At 42.9% G+C, this 20,574-nt stretch overlaps 1 long non-coding RNA gene across 1 annotated transcript in view; it reads left to right on the top strand.

Annotated features, from left to right (window-relative positions):
• LOC111095833 overlaps window positions 1–15,249 on the top strand; it is a 41,545-nt gene extending 26,296 nt beyond the window's left edge. The window contains exon 3 of the long non-coding RNA XR_005359278.1: window positions 15,013–15,249. This is a non-coding gene — a long non-coding RNA (uncharacterized LOC111095833). The remainder of the gene's footprint in view (window positions 1–15,012) is intronic.
• The last annotated feature ends 5,325 nt before the right edge of the window (window positions 15,250–20,574 follow it).

The following is a 20,574-nucleotide window of genomic DNA, read 5'->3' as shown; positions in this document are numbered from 1 at the left end:
ACAGTTGTATGTAGACAGTAATAAAGGAGGCTTACCAGAATTCTTTTATTTCAAAAGTTCCATCTTATTAAGATATGAAATGCAAGTTCTCTACTGCATGGTGCCTGAGACAGGAGAGGTGTTGGGGTGCCTTCTGAGTTGTTGATTCTCTTTTGCAGGGCCATTAATTTCCACTTCCTAGTCCTTCTTTCCCTTTGCTACTAACTCTCAAATGATGGTTCTTTGTAGTCTTCTTTCTCTCCCTAGGGAGTAGCCCCTACTCAAGACCTTCGCCTTTGGCCTCTTGCACTTTCAAGTCTTTTCCAATTGATTCCCCAGTGGCCAGCACTTGGATCCACCAAGTCTATGACAGAGTCTCATCATTTCCCCACTCTAGATGCTCCTTTGTCTTTTTGATCCTTGTGCTCCCTCCCTTCCCCACCCAATATTCTCTCTCTTCTTTGGCATGCATTCTCCAGATGACTTGGCTGGTTAGGTTTATTTCCTAACATGTGCACAATTTTAACTTCATAGTATTCTTGGCTCCCTATTTGTCTTGGATTATGAGTGGTTTTGTTTACTCTTGTGTTGATTTTTTTTTTTTTGAGGATCTATGCATTGATTTGGATTTATTATCCTACTGGAACTTGGAGTCCTCATAGGCTTTTAAATTTGAAATAAGTGTTAGAGGTTATTTAGTTCAAACTTCTGTGTTTACAAATGTGAGACTTAGTCCGAATGACAACAAACTGTTTGCCCTAGGTTATACAGGAACAGACTCAAGATTTCTACTATATTAACCTTTGTATCCTTTAACACAAAATACTCTTTCAAAGCATAGGTAGATCATACTATGAGGAGAAATCCCCAAAGTCAGAAGTCTCAGTGGTTCCCACCACTTATTTGTATCCCGAGAGGCTATAGAGACTGGTGGTTGTTCTCTTGAGTTGCTTGAAATTCTAAAGAAGTCCAAGGAAACAAATTCCTAGAGGAATTTGTTCCATCTTTATTTATTTGTTTGTTTGTTTATCTTTTTTTTAATCTCTGGTTGTGTAGGTAGGAATAGTAGAGACTTAGGGGTCTGACCTAAGCTAGGATTTTGTTTGCATTAAGAAGTTGAGAGAGAAGAAGAAATAAGAACATAGAATTTTCTCTTCTTTTTTCCCCCAGAATCCTTAGGGATTGTTTTACCACCAATTTTTCATTTGCTTCTTATTTCTCTAGTAAAGAAACCCTAGGGAAAGAGCCATAGAGTCAAGGCCCAAAGCACCAGCTAAGTCTCACTCATTTAGTCAAACAACATAAATGGCAAACCTGCATACAATGTGCTAGATACTCTGCTGGACATTGGGGGTAAAAGTGAGAAATAAAGAAAAATCATTTTCCACAGAGTTAATTGTTTAATGGAATGAGCTTGCAAACATTATAAAACCAGTGTGTAGCAAGTGCTATAAGATGTAAAGACAACTAACAGTGGGAACACAGAGGCAGAACCCTTGTTTGCAGGCAGTCTGGGTGGCTCAGTGGTTTAGCGCTGCCTTCAGCCCAGGGCCTGATCCTGGAGACCTAGGATCGAGTCCCATGTCGGGCTCCCTGCATGTAGCCTGCTTCTCCCTCTGCCTGTGTCTCTGCCTCTCTCTCTCTCTCTCTCTCTCTCTCTCTGTCTCTCATGAATAAATAAATAAAATCTTTTTTTTTTTTTTTAAAGAACACTTGTTTGCTATGAAGTGGAATTTGAGTTGAGTTTTAAAGAATGAATAGGAGTTTGTTAGACTGAAAATACAGGAAAGGGTATTTCATATTTAGTGAACTGGAAGGAAATGAGGAATGGTTGGAAGATTAGGCTTGGCAATGTACCAGAGGCTAGATCCTAAAAGTCCCAGTATATCTCAACCTTTAATTTGAAGGTTATAGGAAATGGTAAAGTAACCTACTAAGTAGGCTAGTAACAGGATGAATTTTGTGTTTTAGAATGCAGCGTGGATTGGAAGGGGCATGCCTGGAAGCAGGGAGATGAATGAGGCGGCTACTGTCATATAGCTGAAAGACAGTGAAGGCCTATACCTTAATGATTTCCTACTCTCCATCTTCACTCTTATGTACAACCACTGTCTGCTAGATGCCAACCAGACAATCTTGATTCAACTTGTCCAAACCAAAACTCATCATTTTCTCCTTTCTTCCTTAACATACATTCTCTCTTTAAGCTGTTGAGATTAGTCACTCAAACCAGCTACCAAGAGTCTTCTTTTCCTTCACTCCATATATCTAGCAGTCCCCTACCCTTAAAAATTTAACTATTTAAATATCTTCTCTCAGTGAGGACATGAGGGGAATAATATGAGTAAAATACCAATGATGAGGGTCAATGAATTAGAGGTCCCAGCGAGGTTCTAGAAATTTGAAATAGGAGTAGTAGAGCATGTTAGAAAGGTGAGAGATTGTGAAGGTTAGCGAGTATGATGTTTGAAGCTGAGATTTCAAAGGTGGTGCAGTTTTTGTTGATGCTAAGATCTTGATTTGGCTGTGTGGGCAGGACATTATTATAACAGATAAGAAGGTTAAGGAACTAAGAGGCCAGAGCATTAGATGGATCATCAATGTGGATGTTGAAGTCTCCAAGAATAATAGCAATAGCAATAGCAGTAGTCATAGTCATAGTAGAGAGAGATCGAAGCACTGAAGTCATCAATAAATGAAGGGAAATTACATTAAGAGCTTTAATGAGGCGGTAGGACATCATATTCATCCCTAGATGCAAGTTGTATCAAAGAAATATACATACATATCACAACCCAAGGGAGACCCCCTGATACGGTGATTAGGCACTGAGCCACAAACAAATGTCAGGTTTGTGAATTAATCTTGCTCTTCTTGACTTTATTACTCTGAATCCTTCAACTCCCATCCTTCTTAGGAACCCAGACCCAACTCCAATTTTTCTAGCTGAAACTTCTAAGTGAGAGAAAACATCAACAAAAGATGGTAGAGATAAAGGGTCCCATTGTGGATTTAAATGGTATATTCTGGGTTTTCTGAGACTTTCCTCAACCAAATCCATCCTTCTTGCTCTCTTCTTCCAAGAGGGGGGCAGCAGTTTGGAGTTCCCAAGTGTTAGTAGGATGTTTTCTTCCTCCTTCCCACTCTTTGGTGGTCATCGAATCATAAAATATTCTGGAACTTTATATACTGCTTGGTGGCCTTTCCATTTCTTTATTTTTTATTTCAACTTTCAGTGTATGTGTTTTATTCCTGTTTCTCTTCCTCTGATCTGAGAAGACAGAGTTAAGCCCTAACTCTTCAGAATGTGGATACATCAGCATGTGTTAGGAGTTTGGCAATAGCCAAACTGTGGAAGGAGCCTTGGTGTCCATCGAAAGATGAATGGATAAAGAAGCTGTGGTCTATGTGTACAATGGAATATTACTCAGCCATTAGAAACGGCAAATACCCACCATTTGCTTCGACGTGGATGGAACTGGAGGGTATTATGCTGAGTGAAATAAGTCAATCGGAGAAGGACAAACATTATATGGTCTCATTCATTTGGGGAATATAAAAAATAGTGAAAGGGAATAAAGGGTAAAGGAGAAAAAATGAGTGGGAAATATCAGAAAGGGAGACAGAATATGAAAGACTCCTAACTCTGGGAAACGAACTAGGGGTGGTGGAAGGGGAGGTGGGCGGGGGGTGGGGGTGACTGGGTGATGGGCACTGAGGTGGGCACTTGATGGGATGAGCACTGGTTGTTATTCTATATGTTGGCAAATTGAACACCAAAAAATGAATTTATAAAAAAATAATAAACATGTGAAAAGAAAAAGAGTACGTGCTTGCATTTGTGTATGTGTAGCAGTGGGGTGATGGCTGGTGATGGGTTTGAGCTGGGTAGGTGGGATACCAGGCAATGCAGGAGAACTTAGAGGCTAAAGTAGGAAGGCTACCAGGCAGCATTACAAGTTGACTGGAGATGGGAGGGGAAATGGCACACTGCAAAATGATAAAATGTTTTCCAGGACGCTCAGTTCACAGTGTGGTTTGGTGGTCACTCCATTGGGAGCAATTATTGATACTGTGATTGTGGAAAACATTTCTAAAGAAGAGAGTGCAGATAGAGATGGAAAGGCTAAACACTTAGGTTCAGACCTTGAGAAACTCACATTTAGAGGTGAGGAGGACAAAGATGGGAATTGGTCAAAGAGTGTGAAGGAAAAAAAAAAGAGTGTGAAGGACAGCTAGGATATTGTTTCTGTGGTCAGTGCGGAGCAGAGAATTTCAAGAAGCAAAGGTAGCATCTGCAGCACCAAACAATGCTGAGAGGCCTTAGAACTTGGTGCCTGGTGTCCTGGAACTGGTGGCCTGGAGAAGCTCAAGCAGAAGTGATGCTTAGCAGTAGGGATTCAGGCAGTGTGTGGATGGAGCAGACACTGGGTCAATAATTGTGTACCACACACAGGGTCAAGGAACTTATTTGTTTATAAAGGAAGAATGAAGTAATACTGAAGAGAGGCATTTATCCAATGAAGGTTTTTGTTGCTTTTTGCTTTGTTTAAATTAAAGCTAAGGAAAATGTGTTCTTGGGATCCCTGGGTGGCGCAGCGGTTTAGCGCCTGCCTTTGGCCCAGGGCGCGATCCTGGAGACCCGGGATCAAATCCCACATTGGGCTCCCGGTGCATGGAGCCTGTTTCTCCCTCTGCCTGTGTCTCTGCCTCTCTCACTCTCTCTGTGTGACTATCATAAATAAATAAAAATTTAAAAAAAAAAAAAAAAAAGGAAAATGTGTTCTTATTTGTCCTCCATTCTCTCTCTATGAGGGAAGAAAGCAGGAACTAAGGAACCATCACTGTGCTCACTCTGAGTCACCCCTGTCCTTGGTAAATAAGGATGTGAAGACACAAGAAGTTAAGCCTGTGATCAGTGGTTCAGACTTTCTAGGAGCTATCACTTATATTATTTATTTATTTATTTATTTATTTATTTATTTATTTGAGCGGGGGGGGGGGCAGACCCCAGGACCCTGAGATCATGACCTGCGCTAAAAGCAGACGCTCAACCACCTGAGCCACCTAGGTGCCCCTAGGAGCTATCACTTGGGAAGAAACAAACCCCAGCTTTCTAAAATTTTTGCTGAATTCTTGTCTTCTTGGCTAATTTTGTACTTTGGAATTTCAAGGGCAATGAAATTATTAGGGACTGTACTCCCTCCCCAATTTCTGTTTTAAAATCTAATCAGTGTGATCAGTGTGATGGCATTTGGAAATAGGGCCATTGGGAGGTGATTAGATCATGAGGGTGGAGCCTCCATGATGAGATTAGTGCCCTTGGAAGAAGAGACTCAAGAGAGCTAACTAGTTCTCTCTTCCATGTGAGGACACGGTGAGAAGGTGGCCATCTACAAGCCAGGAAGCCCTTACCAAGAACTGAATCTGCCAGCACCATAATCTTGGACTTTCCAGCCTCTAGAACTATGATAAATGAATGTTTGTTGTCTAAGTCACCCAGTCTTTGGTATTCTATTATAGCAGCCCAAATGGACTGATAGAAATCCAAGTTCCACCTATCCTGCAGCCCCAAGCAGCAATACTGTTGTCTCTCCATCTCTCTTAAATGTGAGGCTTTAAACTGTCCCAGTGTTCCCAGATTATGATCGGCTTTTTGTTGACAGGCTGTGCTGAGCATTGGCTCATTCATGGGGTAGACGGTTGTTTCCTGTTCTCCAGCCATGACAAATTGCTGACTGTTGGCATCACTGATGAAATAAGTAAGGGCTCTACCACCCCAGCTTCTATTACTTTTTAATATGAGTTACTTTAATAGAAAGACTTAAATGCTTCTTTCTATTGCTTTGCCTCAGCACTTCTGGGGTCATAAATTCTTCTCCCTTTTGTCTGCTATTACTGGCATATCAATCCTTTCTAGTTCTGTGAGCACTAAAATTGAAAGAAAACAAGGTTGTGGCTTTATGCATTTTTAATTTAATGAAATCCCAGCTTTGAAGTTGGGGAAACAATGCTCGTGGCACTTCAGGGTGGCTACCAGGAGAGCCTTTACAGAGCAAGGATCAATGGAAGCTTTGCAGGGAATCATCCCCACCCTTCATCTTTGGGGGGCTCCCAGCTGACTTCGTGTGTACTTCTTATGAATTCCAATCAGCTTGTAAATCTTCTGTACTCACCCCTCTTGTTCTGTCTCCCCCTTGAGAACATATGGAAACTCATTGGGATGGGAGAGTTTGCACTCTCAGCCTTGGAGAGGAATCCATACATCGTTTGGTTCATCCCTGGGACTCCAGGATGAAGTGTTTAGTTGGTTGGATGACAATGAAGGGAAAAGAGTATCTCCGTTCTTAAAAATCTCTCTTTAAGTTAACTCCCTTTGACACTTAGTTCCAGGGTCTCAAAGGCTATTAGGAAGTCCTTCCTCACCTCTAGCTCACACTCTATCCTCATGGAGAGAACCTATTCCCTAGAGGTGGAAAAAAGTACAAGTTGGCATAAAGCCCAAGAAAGAATGAAATAAAATGTCCCTTTAGGCATGGCCCAGAGGCATGATTAACACTATTGCTCATCAGCATAACATATATTCAATTATGAGGGATTAAGAGGCTTGGGAAAGCAAAATGCTAAAGCAGATGAAATATGAGCATATTAGTGGAAAACAGTGCTACAGGACAGCAGAGGCTGAAGCTGTCTCCAGGGTAGAAGCGCCTGTCAAATGATGCTAAGGAAGTACAGCTACATACTCTACTGAGGGGGACTCCTTTCCAAATTCTAGATTCTTGAAAGGTTCTGTGCTGTTAGAAGGCCATGGTGCTGGAGATGTACAGTTTGCCAAACCTGGGTGCATTTACTCTGAAAAAGAAAATGCTTTGCAAAATTCTTCATTTTCTTTAGAGGAGTGGTTGCTGAAATTAATCACTCAAAGGGGCTCCAATATGGGCTGGCCACTGAAATGCCCCACAAGGGGGAACCACTTGGATAATTCTCACAGATTCTGTCCTGTGGATTTTTATAGCTTACGTGGAAAAGAGAATGGGTGAAGCATGCTGTGCTTATGCAGTGGCAAGTGGGGCAAGGCCTTGGGTGGGTAGATGACAGCTTGCCAAGTAAAAGGTAGAGAATCAGAAGGACAACAAGAACCACTCTTCAGGATACAAAGGAGTGACCTCAGAACTAGGACAAGAATGCAACCAGTCAATTAGCGGGGCAAGGATTTGTGACATCTTCTGTTTGTCCAATACTGTTACTCACCATGCCTTTAGTGATGCAGAGGTGAGTTAGCCTGAGCCCAGAGCTATGCTGGGCAGTGTGGGAATTGGCAGAGGGCTAGTGCTAGAGAAGCAGTGATGGGGACTCTTAGTCTTTCCATGAGGCAAGTTTTTAGACAATACCAGAGCAGAATTCCCAGAGATAGAGCAGAGTACTCCAAGATCAGAGCAAATTGTTAGAGAACAGTGTTGTTAGGAGAATGACCTTTAAAGTCAGAAGGACCCCAGTTTGAGCTCTGAATCTTAGACTTATCAGCTGTGTGACTTGAATGAGTTGCTTAACCTTCCTTTGTCTCTTTCTTCATGTATAGAATGGGAATCATAACTGCACCTATCTCTTAAAGCTATGGTGAGAGAGATGTTCATGTGTGTAAAGCTCCCAACACAGTGTCTGGTGCATGGTAAACACTGAGTGCATTTTTTATAAGTATTATCATCAGAGATAGAGCTGAGAAATGTGAGCAGAGAATATGAAAAATGGAAAGTGAGCAAAGTGACAGAAGCAAATGGCAGGGGATTCGACAGTCTTTCAGGAGCATTTGTCTGGCCTGGGGCTCTTTGTCTTAGATTAGGAATATCCCATTTCCCATGCTGTAGGGGTCTTCAAGAGGCTGCATGGTCCTGACAGCCTAGGTAGGGAAGCCAAACAAGAATAGAAATATAGGAATTCAGAAACTCAATCTGAGTGCCTCACCACATGGATTGGGATGGGTTGAGTTGGATTTATGATCAATGAGTAGTGTGTGATCAGGTCCAGAGACAATGACTTAAGTAGCATTGACAGATGTCTCAGTTACTTGTCCCCATCATGGCATGGAAAAGGTGAGCCCATTGACATCTAATTGGCCTTTCTGTTCCTTAGAAGCTTTCTATTTGGGCTGGTTTACAGAAGAATGGCTTAAAGACCTTTGCAAATAAGGTTCAAATGTATCTGCCTTCCCTCCTCACTTAGAAAGACTCAGAATGCAAAATGAGGGTTACTCTCTTCATCCCAGGAGAATAGAAAGAATAGAAGGGTAGCTTTTTTTTTTCTTTTTGCAAATCTAGTCTCTCAACTTCCTTTTAACAAAAACACTGTGAGGGTATCATTTGTATCACTTTATAACACATTCATTCCTTCCCTCATTTGACAAATATGTACTGAGCTTATGGTGAAAAGCACTGTGCTAGACCTCAGGGAAATAGCAAAGCAGCCATTAAGGATGTCATAGGGAACAAGTCTCCCTCAAAAGAGGGAGAGAGAGCAATACTGAATGTAGATGAAGAGCGGACCCCCTCCTCTCTCTGGGCTGTGTAGTCAACATACAGAGCAGGGTAGAGAAAAGGAATGGTGAGATTTGACATGGTATGGCTGCAAGATGATTAATAGGAAGTAGAATAAAAGGCATTGCAGAGAGATCTTTGAGATAATAAACACATTGTCTCTCTTGGTCCTTGGGTCTCCAGATCATCTGAGCATCCAGCTCTGATACCAGCATTCAGAATGGTTTCTTTCCAGGTGTATATCAATCACCTGGCCAAAGGCAGCAGTGGAACCAGGGAGGATCCTGTGCCCAAACCTATCCACCTCCTGAGCCACACCCATCAAGTGCAAAGCCTTCAACGCCTGGGTCACTGGAGGCTAGGCATTCTCTTGAAAACCATTTGGCTCAACAAAACAGAAGGCAAACTTGAGAGTGGGGAGGTTTTGTCAGAGGAGCTAAGAAATGGCAGTAATGGGATGTTTTCATATGCAGCAAAAGGGAAAATTATTCACACCTCTAAGGCTATGCTACCCTGTCATATGGGGACGATAGAGGAAAGTAACATAGGCAACAATATAGTTCGGGCCAGAAAGTTGGAATAGATACCCTGCCCCTAATAGGGGTCTATAAATATCTGCTGAATGGATGAATGAATTGCATATGCATGTACCATATTCTTCCAGCCTCAAGTTTTGATTTGGTTTCCATGGCTAGAGGCCAGATGCCTACTGGGAACTCTTCCAAATCACCAGTCTTGATCTTTTCTTAACTGCTCTCAGGGGAGCCAGAGAGTGATTCTGGTATTTGGCATGAGTAGTGTCACCCTGTGCCCTGAGAGAGCCAATGCACTACTCATACTGGCCTGAGGTCCAGGTGCCCGCTGTGCAGAGCCTACCACCCAGATGGTATAGGCTCAGATTCCAGTCCACTTGGAAAGGTCAGATCCTGCCAACTCCATCTCCAAGGGGATGGTCTGTATAAACCCACATGCCAAACTACCCACGAGTTTGCCAACCAAAAGATGGCGAGTGGTCTTGTCCTGTAAGCCCCACCTACAACAGGCAGCAGATGGGGAACTGGGACAGGGTGTGGAGAACAGCTGGATGACATTTGCTGCATAATGGCTCTTGAAGGGTTTGAAAATCATTGTTTAATTTGCCTTCTCACTTTCTCATGTAAACAAATGTCCTATATCAGGGATGTGGAAGTCAGAAACTTTGATGATTGAAACTAATCCTTACAGCCTCTCCAGCCTTCTTCCTGACAGCCAATACACACACGCAGGCACCTGCACGCACACACATGCACACACCCAGACACACATGGACATATTCGTGCACATACAAGCATTCTCCTCCATCAACAGGGCAATGCTGCTAACTGTGAACCTAAGCCTTTATTTTGTTTATTGTACATTGAAGGCCTTGCCAGAGGCCTGGGTTTTCTCTCTGAAGTCTCTTTTGAAAATTAAATCTGGCTCTTTGGGGCTGCAACAGGAAAACTGAATTTGAGATACAGTAATTCTAGATATTTATATCCTTCCGTCATTTGCTCAGTTGGTCTTCTGCAGCTGTGGTCTGTTAGGGATTATCACACCAAAAGGGATAGCAGAAATACACATATTAAATAAGAATTTTTTTTTCTCCATTTATTTCCCTGGCTCTAAATAGCCACTTGGAGGGAGGGGAGCTCTGCCATAGGAGAGGATCTCAGGGGCCAGGAACAGTTGCCCTGGAGCTGGGGAGCCAGCCCCGTCTGGAAGAAGGACAGAGAAGGGAGCCTAGAAAAGCTGGAGCTGGATTCTGGTCCCAAAGTTCCTACTGAGGAGAGAGGAGAGTTTCTGCTGATGGCTCTATACAGAAGAATTTCAAGCCCCATTCTGCTTTCTTGAGTGCCTAGTTTTAAAGGCCAAGTATTCTATGGTCTGGGCAATCCATTACCTACTTTCTTCATTGCTTTTGGATATATTCCCTTGGGCCCCACAGGGAAATTGGAGACCTCAAGGACTCCTGATACCCCTGTTGTGACATCAGGGAGCATTCCTTCTTAATGGCAGGAAGGGCAGGTAGTTACCTGACTGTGGGCTAAGACCCCTGAAGGCCCCTGAGGCCCATAAACAGCCCCTGGTTTCAGTTCTAAGTCACCTTGAGGTGCATAAATGCTCAGAGGCTATGTTTCCATTTGCCTTCTGACTCCAATTAGTGTCCCAGGATCTTAGGTTGGGGGTGTTTCACAAGTTCCTTGACTCTCTTTTGCAATAATCCCTCAGTCCAGGCAGAAGTTTATTCTTCCCTACCAGAGAAAAGAAAGATGGAGAAAGGACAAGACTTTTCTTCTCTTTAAAAGCTGTGCCCTTTCAATTGAGAGCCACTTACTCCAGCTCTCTGCAATGTGGTGAAATTTCCCCCAAGCTAGCCCATCGTGTTCTGGGAGCTCAGCATAAAAATTACAGCTGCCTTTGAGACCGCCTGACCCTGATGCATCAAGCCCTGGAGTGGGGCCAAACCACCACTTAAAATGACAATCCTGTACAAAGTGGCACAATGACATGTTAAAAATATATAGATGGATATAGATGTAATATGAAAATATATATTTTTCCTGCTCTCACCATCAGAAGCAGGCATGTTAAAGGTATTAACAATTGGTGTTCCTCTCTGGAGGGATCCTCTAGTTATGGGCTTTGGAACCCAGACAGGAAGAGTGAATCATGCAGCAATGCAAAATTAATTCAGACTAAAAGAAATGATGCAGCCGAAGTAACTGGGATGGAGAGGCCCAGAGGGCAGGAAGTGTCTAACCTGCCTCCCGCCCTGTCCTCCTCAGCTCTCTGTGGGAGAGGAGAAGCTTTGTTTGAAGGGGACAGTTGCTGCGGGACCCAGAAGCTACCAAAAGCAGAGTGAGTTGGCACATCCTTTCATTCTGGGAAGGAAATCTCTGTGCAATGGCCAAGCCTCCACATGGCTGTCTCTGACTTTGTAGGGCACCTGGAAGTCCGTGGAAAGGTTGGCATGCCTACACGGAAGGCACAGATGTGATTCCCACCCTCCTACCCCCTCGGGGCTGGCTCCAGACACACAGAGGTAGAGGTGACTCAGACAGAGGTCTTAGGTACCTGTCCGTTGCAGATGCCTCTCCTCTGCTAGGGGGATGGAAATTTCCCAGACTAGATTTCTTCCTTAGGGGTGGGAAAGATAGAAGCAGCATTGACTTTGTTTCCAGATTTCAATTTCCTAGAATCTGCCCCCAAGCGTAATTACTAGGTTGTTTTGTGTTTTGTTTTTGTTTTTGTTTGGTTTGGTTTGTTTGTTTTTTCCAAAATAGCTCCTCAGTTCAGACAGGAGAAAGAACCTTTTGGTCCCTTCCTGTTTAAGAACAGAAGATGATTTTTGTATTCTTAAAATACAGTACCTTGCCATTGCAAACTACTAGCTCTGGCTCTTCGTAGTGTGATGTGAAATTCCTGGTACTGACAGCCTCATGGAAAAATTTTCCAGAGTAAAAGAGTAATTTGGTAACAAGCTCAGTGTTCTCCAGCCCCTTCTGGGTTCATTGGCAACCACACTGCAGCTTTCTCTATGAGCTCCAGCATTTACTGCTCTCTCTCTCTACTTCTTATTTTTATTTTTTAGTTTGGAGTTCTAATGTCTGCCTTTTTTTAAGCTTTTAAATTGAGATACAACAGTAAAGTGTACACTAATTTATCCATAGAATTCAGTGAATGTTTATATCTGAATATCTACATAATCCCCACCCAGATCACATTGTCGGAACCACCCAGTACCGTCACCCACCGGTCCACACCAGCCCCTCCCCAACCAAGTGTTAGTAACCTGGTCTTTCATATCTATTGCTGTAGGTGATATTTGTCCATGCTAGGATTTTACCTGAATCGAATCATCCAGTCTACTCTGTTGTGTCTGTTTTTTTCATTCAACATTATGTTTTTAAGATTCATTCATGGTGTTGCATGTGTCAGTAGATTTCTTATTTTACTGTTCTGTAGTACTCCATTATGTAAATATATAGAATTTATCTATTCCCCTGTTGATGAGTAGTTGGGTTGTTTCTAGTTTGGGCTAAAATGGATACAGCTGCTCTGAACATTCTTTTACATGATTTTCTTTCTTTTTTCTTTCTTCTTCCTTTTTTTTTTTCAAAAAAAAAAACTGTGTTTTTTTTTTTTTTTTTTTTTTTTTTTGTGTTTTTGTGTTTCAGAGTGGTTGTAACAGCTGACACTCCTGCCAGCAGCATTCCCTCTATACCCTCTGTAGCACTTGGGTTTGTCTGTCTGTAAACAACTTACAGTTGTTTATACATGTAGTTGCTGCATGCTTACTTATCTGGGGCCCCTTCCCCCTTAGCCACACCTTAAATTCCTCAAAACATACCATGCAAGAATTAGGGTAACAATTCCCCTGGGCTATACTAATGTTAAAACTGTAAGTCTCATATCTTGGGAGCCCTCTAGTTCCAGGCAAAGTGGGATGGTTGGTTATCCTAAATGTTATATAATGGAAAGGAAGGAGGCTTTGGCAAGGAACTGAGCTGGTTTGAATCCTGCTTCACCCACTAGCAGTATGAAATCAGTAAAAGGAAAGAGTAATGGACAGATGGATAAATATGCAGAGAGCAAATACAATAAAATTTTAATGGTACAACCTAGGTGGTAGGTATATAGGTATTAACTGCAAAATCCTTTCAATTTTGCTGTGTGTTTGGAAATACTAATAATAAAATGTTGAGGGGGAAAACAATGGGAATAATGCTGCTTGCTGTAGGAGGGGCCCTATTTCTTTCCTGTCCTGGATCAGCTGAGAACAAATCTCCTCATCATTCAGGTCTTCACACACATTGCAACTGCTCCACCCAATTCCTGTTTCCTAAAAACCTTTCAGGAGAAGAGAACAAAGGAGTAAATAGCAAATAAGAACAAACGAAGAGAACTTGTCTTTAAATTCCAGCAGTCATATTGCTATATTGCTTTGGTCAGAGTTGTCTTGTGAACAGAGCAGGAAGCTTGGAGTCACATCTCCTGCCTCTCTGTCCCCCTTCCCCATTGACCTCCCACCAGCCTCAAGTAGAATAGGCTGGACCATTACACATGACCTGATGTCTTCTTGAGCCATATTCTCCAGCCTCTCTGCTTCTAACTTTTCTGTCATCGCTTGCAAAGCCGACTTACTTTTATCCTCTTTCAAAGCCATCTCTTGTTCCCATAGCAACTTACTGGGGGTCTTCTATCACCATGGGAACATGGCTGCTGGGTTTAAATACACCTTATCACCACAGCATTAAAAAATAAGGGGAGCGAGGGAGATGGGTTGTCAAGGAAACAGAATTCAGGTCTTCTCCATGAGAGATAGGCTGAGAAAAGGAAGTACTGTCGGCAGTTTAGAACCAACACCACACCCAATCCTGGTGCTGCTGAGATAACCGTGCATTCATTGTGCAGATTCTGTGTGTGTGTGTGTGTGCGTGTGTGTGTGTGTGTGTCTGTTTGCATATGTGTGCACGTGCATGTTTGCTTTGGCCATCTGAAGAACCTCATAGGAATGCATATTGGAGATTTTAAGGGTCTCAGAGAAAGCTCTCACATCTTAGCCTGGGAGTATAGGAGTGGCATAGTCTCTCTCATTCTCTCTCTCTCTCTCTCAGTCTCTCTCACATACACATACATACCATGAGCAGGTCACAATAGAACACTTTCCTTGTCATCAGAAGGGTAGCAATTTCATGGTGTGCAGCCCAGGAAAACCAAACCAAAAGAGAGACCTGAAGTATAGAAGAAAAAGGCATAGAAAGAGTACATGTTGGGAAATATGAATGACATGAATAAAAAGAGTGTACCTGAAAAAAGGTTGGTACCATTTCTTCTGGGTCCTCTATTATTTCTTGAGGGAAATGGGACACTCATTGGTCCCCTACTTTGTCAGAGGGGTAGTTGGTGAGTATTGAGGGCACCTACCTTTCTAATCACAATGGACAGCAAAGGAAGGTGCTTGGCCCCTTCCCAGTGGGGAAGAAGGAGAACTCTTGGAAGACACATGGCAGATTCCCAGTCACATGCTTCCAAAGACCAGAAGTACACAGTATAGGTATCCCCTGCTTTCTAAAAGTTTGTTTTAGGCCACTTCACTTTTACAGGAGACCTACATCAGTACCTGCTTTTGCTAACCAAAAGAACTCCAAAGACGATTTTCACTTTTTAGAAAAAAGCCGCCATTGCCATACTAATGTAGGTCTTCTGTAAAAGCAAAGTGGCCTAATGGGAACTTCCAGAAAGTGGAGAATAATCTTTGCTTCATGCCATTTTGGCTTATGAATGTCTTCCTAGGAACACTCTACTTTCAGAGAGTAGTGGAAACCTGTACTGGTATAGTGAAGTGTAATCAATGTGGCTGCATACATATTCAGAGAAACAAAGATTAAAAAACAAAGCAAAACATCTCATTAACCTCTATGTCATTACTCCCCAGGTGCCTGAGCCTTTATGCACATCTTAGAATTTTGTCTTCCAGGAAGAAATATGAACAAACCTGTCCCAGGAGCAGCTGATGGTTTTTCCACCTTTCCAGTGACTTCGCAGGTTCTCAGACTGTCCTCTGGTTGCTCAGAACTACCCATGGTGGGCAGTCCCGGTGGTTCAGCGGTTTAGCGTCGCCTTCAGCCCAGGGCCTGACCCTGGAGACCCGGGATGGAGTCCCGTGTCGAGCTCCCTGCATGGAGCCTGCTTCTCCCTCTGCCTGTGTCTCTGCCTCTCTCTCTCTCTCTCTCTCTGTGTGTGTCTCTCAGGTATAAATAAATAAAAAATCTTAAAAAAAAAAAAAAGAACTACCCATGGTCCTACCAGCTAACCCTCCTTTTCATGTCCAGTTCCACAGCCCCTGCCATCTTATTATGCCAGAGTTTGCCTCTTCTCCCACAGTCATGAGCAGAGTAAAGAGGAAAGGGCTCTTGTCTTAGGAAATTCTGGGTTTGAACTGCAGGCCCATCACTACCTAGACTTGTGAACTTGGAGGACTATTTTATTTAAGTTTCTATTTCTAAAATAAATTCACAGGATGGTTTTAAGGATTAAAGGAGATAATGAGCATAAAAGCATTCTGCAAACTCTGTGCGCCATGCACTGACAAGGACGGAGGAAGACTATACTCTTCATGGAGTCCTGAACTAATAATGGGGAGCCTTGGACCATAGGAGTGATTCTGAGGTGGCCAGATCAGGGATGGGATGTGGGCCTTTCCAGCTATGAGCCGGTGGAGGGAAAGAGCCACATCCTCAGGACCCAGTGCTGTGCTGGGTTCATAAGAAGCTCAATAGCACCTGCTGATTGACATGTCAGGTACTATTTCCTGGGACATCTGGTGTCCTCCACATGTTCCACATGGTGGGTGGTAGCATGGCCATACCCACGGGACAAGGCCTCTTCAGCAGTTGGAGTCAGAGTGCCCAAGTCCAGAGTGAGCTGAGCCAGCTCTGTGGACCAGCTGCAGCAGGAGGGCAGGAGGGTTGTGAATTTTGAGTGTCTCCAGGACAGATATGATTCATAGTTTGCTGCCAGGAGAGGACCTTTCTGCAGTTCTCGACTCCATTATCTTGAGCTCACTCCTCACCCTGGCCACTGCCCCATATTCTCCTCTTAACACTTGTCCACTTGGCAGGCCAGCCCGGTAATAGCTCCAAGAGAGACAGATAGTCAGTTCCTCTCCAGAAAGAACCAATTATTTATAACCTCACCTGGAGTTTTATGAAAGGCAAAAATGGCAAGAGGACTGCTACCTCCTGCTGCCACCTGGGTTGCTTCTTCTGAGGATAGAACCTAAGCCTGGTGTAGGCTAAATTAGAGCAAGGGGTGGGATGTGCGATGCAGTGACAGGGAGGTGGAAGGTAGATGCAGGATGCGAGCCACAGGATACAGGAGTGGGATCAGGAAGTCACTCACCACCAGACTTCCAGACAAGGCTATGTGTACCTACTAGGCGCATGTGGCTTTGTGCCTAGAGCAAAACCACAAGGTATACATACATTGTACTCCCAGATAAATAATCTAAAACACCTCTTTATATAATGCAATGAAAAAGGATATATTTCAATGCAAAGTGTCATTTTTGCATGAATTGTTAAGAAAACAATTATTTGGACTTACAATTTTTTTTATTGCTGCTTTTTATTTTTCTTGCTTCTCAGTCCCCAGGTATTCTCCTAGAGCCCTGGAGGTATGACTTTGCTCTCTTCTGCCATTTGGGTATTTCATTCAATCATCCATTCATTCATTCGTTAAATATTTATTGAGTGATAATGATGAGTTAGGAGCAAGAAATCCAGCAGGGGACAAAACATGCATAAAAGTAGAGTTCATGGAGCTTATACTCTGGGGAAATCTTTGAAAACATTGAAAAACCAAAATTCTCTCATTTGTGTTTGAAGATCAGGCCATGGTAAATGGTGAGCTTTCTTTTCTCTCACCAAATCTGCAAGCAGATATTAGATAAGCAACGGTTGCTTGTTGAACAAATGACTGAATGACGAATGGTTTTCTACGTTGGATGAGGCAGCCGGCTGACTGGCTCACTCCCAAGTGCTCTCCAACCTCTGACTCTATGCCTCTCTCCCCTGTGCTCCATGGACATGGGCAGTAGCTACTCTTGGCTCAAGAGGAGTTTCTAAAGCTCCTTTCCACTTGTTTCCTTTAGAGTCTTGTGCCTTGATCTTTTAAAGTCAAAGTCAGCTTCCTCCTGGAGGCTGGGCAGTCCATGAGCCTCCAAGTCATCCCTTCAACCTTGTCTACCTTTCCTTGACCAGTCAGGCAATGGAAGGAGCCCTTTGGGACCTAGAATCTTAAAAAAAACAAAACAAACAAACAAACAAAAAAACAACAACAAAAAAAGCTGATAGGAGCTGGAGATGAAAAGAGAAAATTAAATATTTCTCTCCCAGTCCTATTTTGGCACCAAATGTCATTGCTTCAAACATGGTGGAAGCCCAGCAAAGGCTCTGATTAGGAAGCCCAGCAAAAGCAGCATGGTTCCTAATCAGAGATGTTTAGAACTTCAGCTCTGAAAGGTAGCGTCCAAAATGACTCAGCCCAGAAACAAGGAAGGGGGTATATGGTATCTTTCCAGTCTTGTATCTAACCAGTGGATAGACCTTCCATGTGGATATAGGGAATAAAAGTGACAGGAAGAAAGTCCTGGGATCTGAGAAATTGGGTTTGGCATGAGAGTAGAAGGCTCCAGGTAGGCCATGTCCCTGTGGTGTGACCATCCCTATTGCTTCCCTTGGAAGGATGTGTATGTGTACTGAGTGTGCATGTGTGTATCTGTGTCTACATGTGTGTGCTTGTAGGGGGGGGGGATGAGTAGGTGTGTGTAGCATTCACAGCACTCCTGCAATGTGCAGTTTAGGCATGTTAGCATATATTACACATTTAAGCCTTTTAACCATTCAGAGGACATGAAACTGTTATCATTTGAGAGTCAAGGAAACTGATTTTCATGGGGGTAATGCAAGTCTCTGGTCTAGGGCATCATGATGCCTCTCTCCTTTAGTGTCCACATAGCATGGGCTTTAAGGGCAGAGTAATTCAAATTCCCAACTCCTTCTAAGTGGGACAGGTACCTTGATCTAAGAAGACCCGCTGCCAGAGAGACTAACCATCAGGCCCACTGCAAACAGCTGTGGAGCTGTAAGTGCTCAAGAAATCTCTGGGTTCTGGGAAAGGAGACAAAGTTCGTCCTATACCCTTAAAAGAGCTGCTGCACTACCGGTGGCGTTCCCCCCCCCCCCCCCCCGCAACTACTGAGCTCCTCTGCATGCAGGCCTTGAGCCCACGCCAGTGTCCCAGGCTGCTACGTGACCATCTCTCACATTAAGTGTTCAGGCATTCCAGAGCTGGCTTCCCGACCAAAGATTTAGTAGAGATACCTCCTCCTCTAAGCTCCCAGAACCACTGGCATGGAAGTCCCACTCAGCACCAGGGAGATATTATTCCTCTTTTCCTCTTTCCAGGTAATTTATCACCCAGAAACAGGGTTATGGAGAGATGTTTAACGTGGAAATGACTCTTGTGGGGAACTGGAGGAATAAACCTGTCCCTAAGGCGCCGTGTCTCATTCTGGCTGGAGGGGAGGGACAAGGAGCGGGGGAGAGAGGCAGGGAGGTGGTGAGGCAGGAAGGGGAAAACCTGAGTGAATGGCAAGAGGCCCTGCAGAGAAACTGTCAGTGCATGTGTGCTAGGTGAGGAGCTGGAGCCCTGGGAAGGTGTGTCAAGCTTCCTTCTTACTTAGAAGCTGAATGGTCCCTAAGTATTTCTGGTGAGTTCTCTGCCACTCAGTGATCTATGTATTTCAGAAGCCCGGGCCCTATCCTGGATGTCCTGGAGATAGGGGAGCAAGATCTTATAGCACCAGGAGCCCTGGGTTTCTGCATGACTCTCTTGAGCTGAGGCTGGGGCAGAAATGCAGTGATATTACAGTGGGCCCTGGATTAGCCTTGAGGCCACAAGGGAAGAGAAGAGTGTGATTGTCTAGGACAGAAACAAAACCTTGTTGCTGCAAGAAACAGGGGATTGAAAAGGTTGGCGTGTCCCCTTTGGGTTTCCAGGATCCAATTTTTTTTTTAATTGAAGTATAGTTGACACACAACGTTACATTAGTTTCAGGTGTACAACATAGTTGTTCATACTCTGTACTTGGTGTTATACTCGCCACAAGTATAGCTGCCATCTGTCACCATGCAATGCTATTACAATATCATTGACTATATTCCCTATGCTGTACCTTTTAGCCTTGTGATTTATTAATTCCATAACTAGAAGACTGTACCTTGGCACCCTCTTTACCCATTTAAAGATTTTTTCACTATTTTTATTTTTTGAGAGAAGAGTGTGTGTGAGCAGACAAGGAGGGCCAGAGGGAAAGGAGGAGAGAGAATCTTAAGCAGGCTCCATGCTCAGTGCAGAGCCTGACACAGGGCTCGATCTCATAACTCTGAGATCATGACCTGATGCAAAATTAAGAGTCACATGCTTAACTGATTGAGCCACACAGGCACCCCTCCCCTTCACCCATTTTACCCACCCGCACTCTCTCCTCTTTGGCAACCATTTATGGTTTGTTTCTGTTCTGTCGATTCATTTTCTTTTTGAAATTCTACATAAAAGTGAAATTATAATGGTATTTGTATATCTGACTTATTTCACTTAGCATAATAAGTTCTAGGTCCACCCATGTTACATATGGTAAGATCTCTTTTTTGTGTCTGAGTAATATTCCATTGCATACTACATCTTCTTTATCCGTTCATCCATGGATAGATACTTGGGTTGCTTCCATAATTTGGCTACTGTAATTAGTGCTGTAGTAAACAAAGGGATGCATATATCTTTTAAAATTAGTGTTTAGTTTTCTTTTGATAACTACCTAGTAGTGGAATTACTGGGTCATATTTCTATTTTCAATTCTTTGAGGAACCCCATACTGTTTTCCACAGTGGTTGCATTAGTTTACATTTCCACCAACAGTGTAAGAGAGTTGGTTCCCCTTTCTGTATATCCTCACCAACACTTGTTAATTTTTGTCTTTTTGATACTAGCCATTCTGACAAGTGTTAGGTGATACCTCATTGTAGTTTTGATTTGCATTTCTCGACAATTAGTGATAATGAGCATCTTCTCATGTGTCTAATGACCATCTGTATGTGTTCTTTGGAAAAATGTCTCTTCAGTTCCTCTGCCCATTTTTTAATTGGATTATTTGTTTTTTGGGTGTTGAGTTGTGGAAGATATATATATACACATATACACACACACAAGTCTAGATATATATATATATATATATATATACACACACACATATATATATATCTTACACAATATATTATATATATAATAGTGTGGGAAACAAAAAATAATTATATATTATATATATAATATTAACCTTTTATCAGATTATCATTTACAAGTATCTTCTCCCATTCAGTAAGTTGTCTTTTTGTTTTGTTGTTGATTTCCTTCGCTGTGCAAAAACTTTTTATTTGGGTTGTCCTAATAGTTTGTTTTTGCTTTTGTTTCCTTTGCCTGA

This window comes from Canis lupus, chromosome 5 (assembly GCF_011100685.1).
Source record: "Canis lupus familiaris isolate Mischka breed German Shepherd chromosome 5, alternate assembly UU_Cfam_GSD_1.0, whole genome shotgun sequence".
In the NCBI taxonomy this organism is placed as follows: domain Eukaryota; kingdom Metazoa; phylum Chordata; class Mammalia; order Carnivora; family Canidae; genus Canis; species Canis lupus.
The sequence above is the reverse complement of the archived record's forward strand: the minus strand, read 5'-3'. Positions and strand labels throughout refer to the sequence as shown.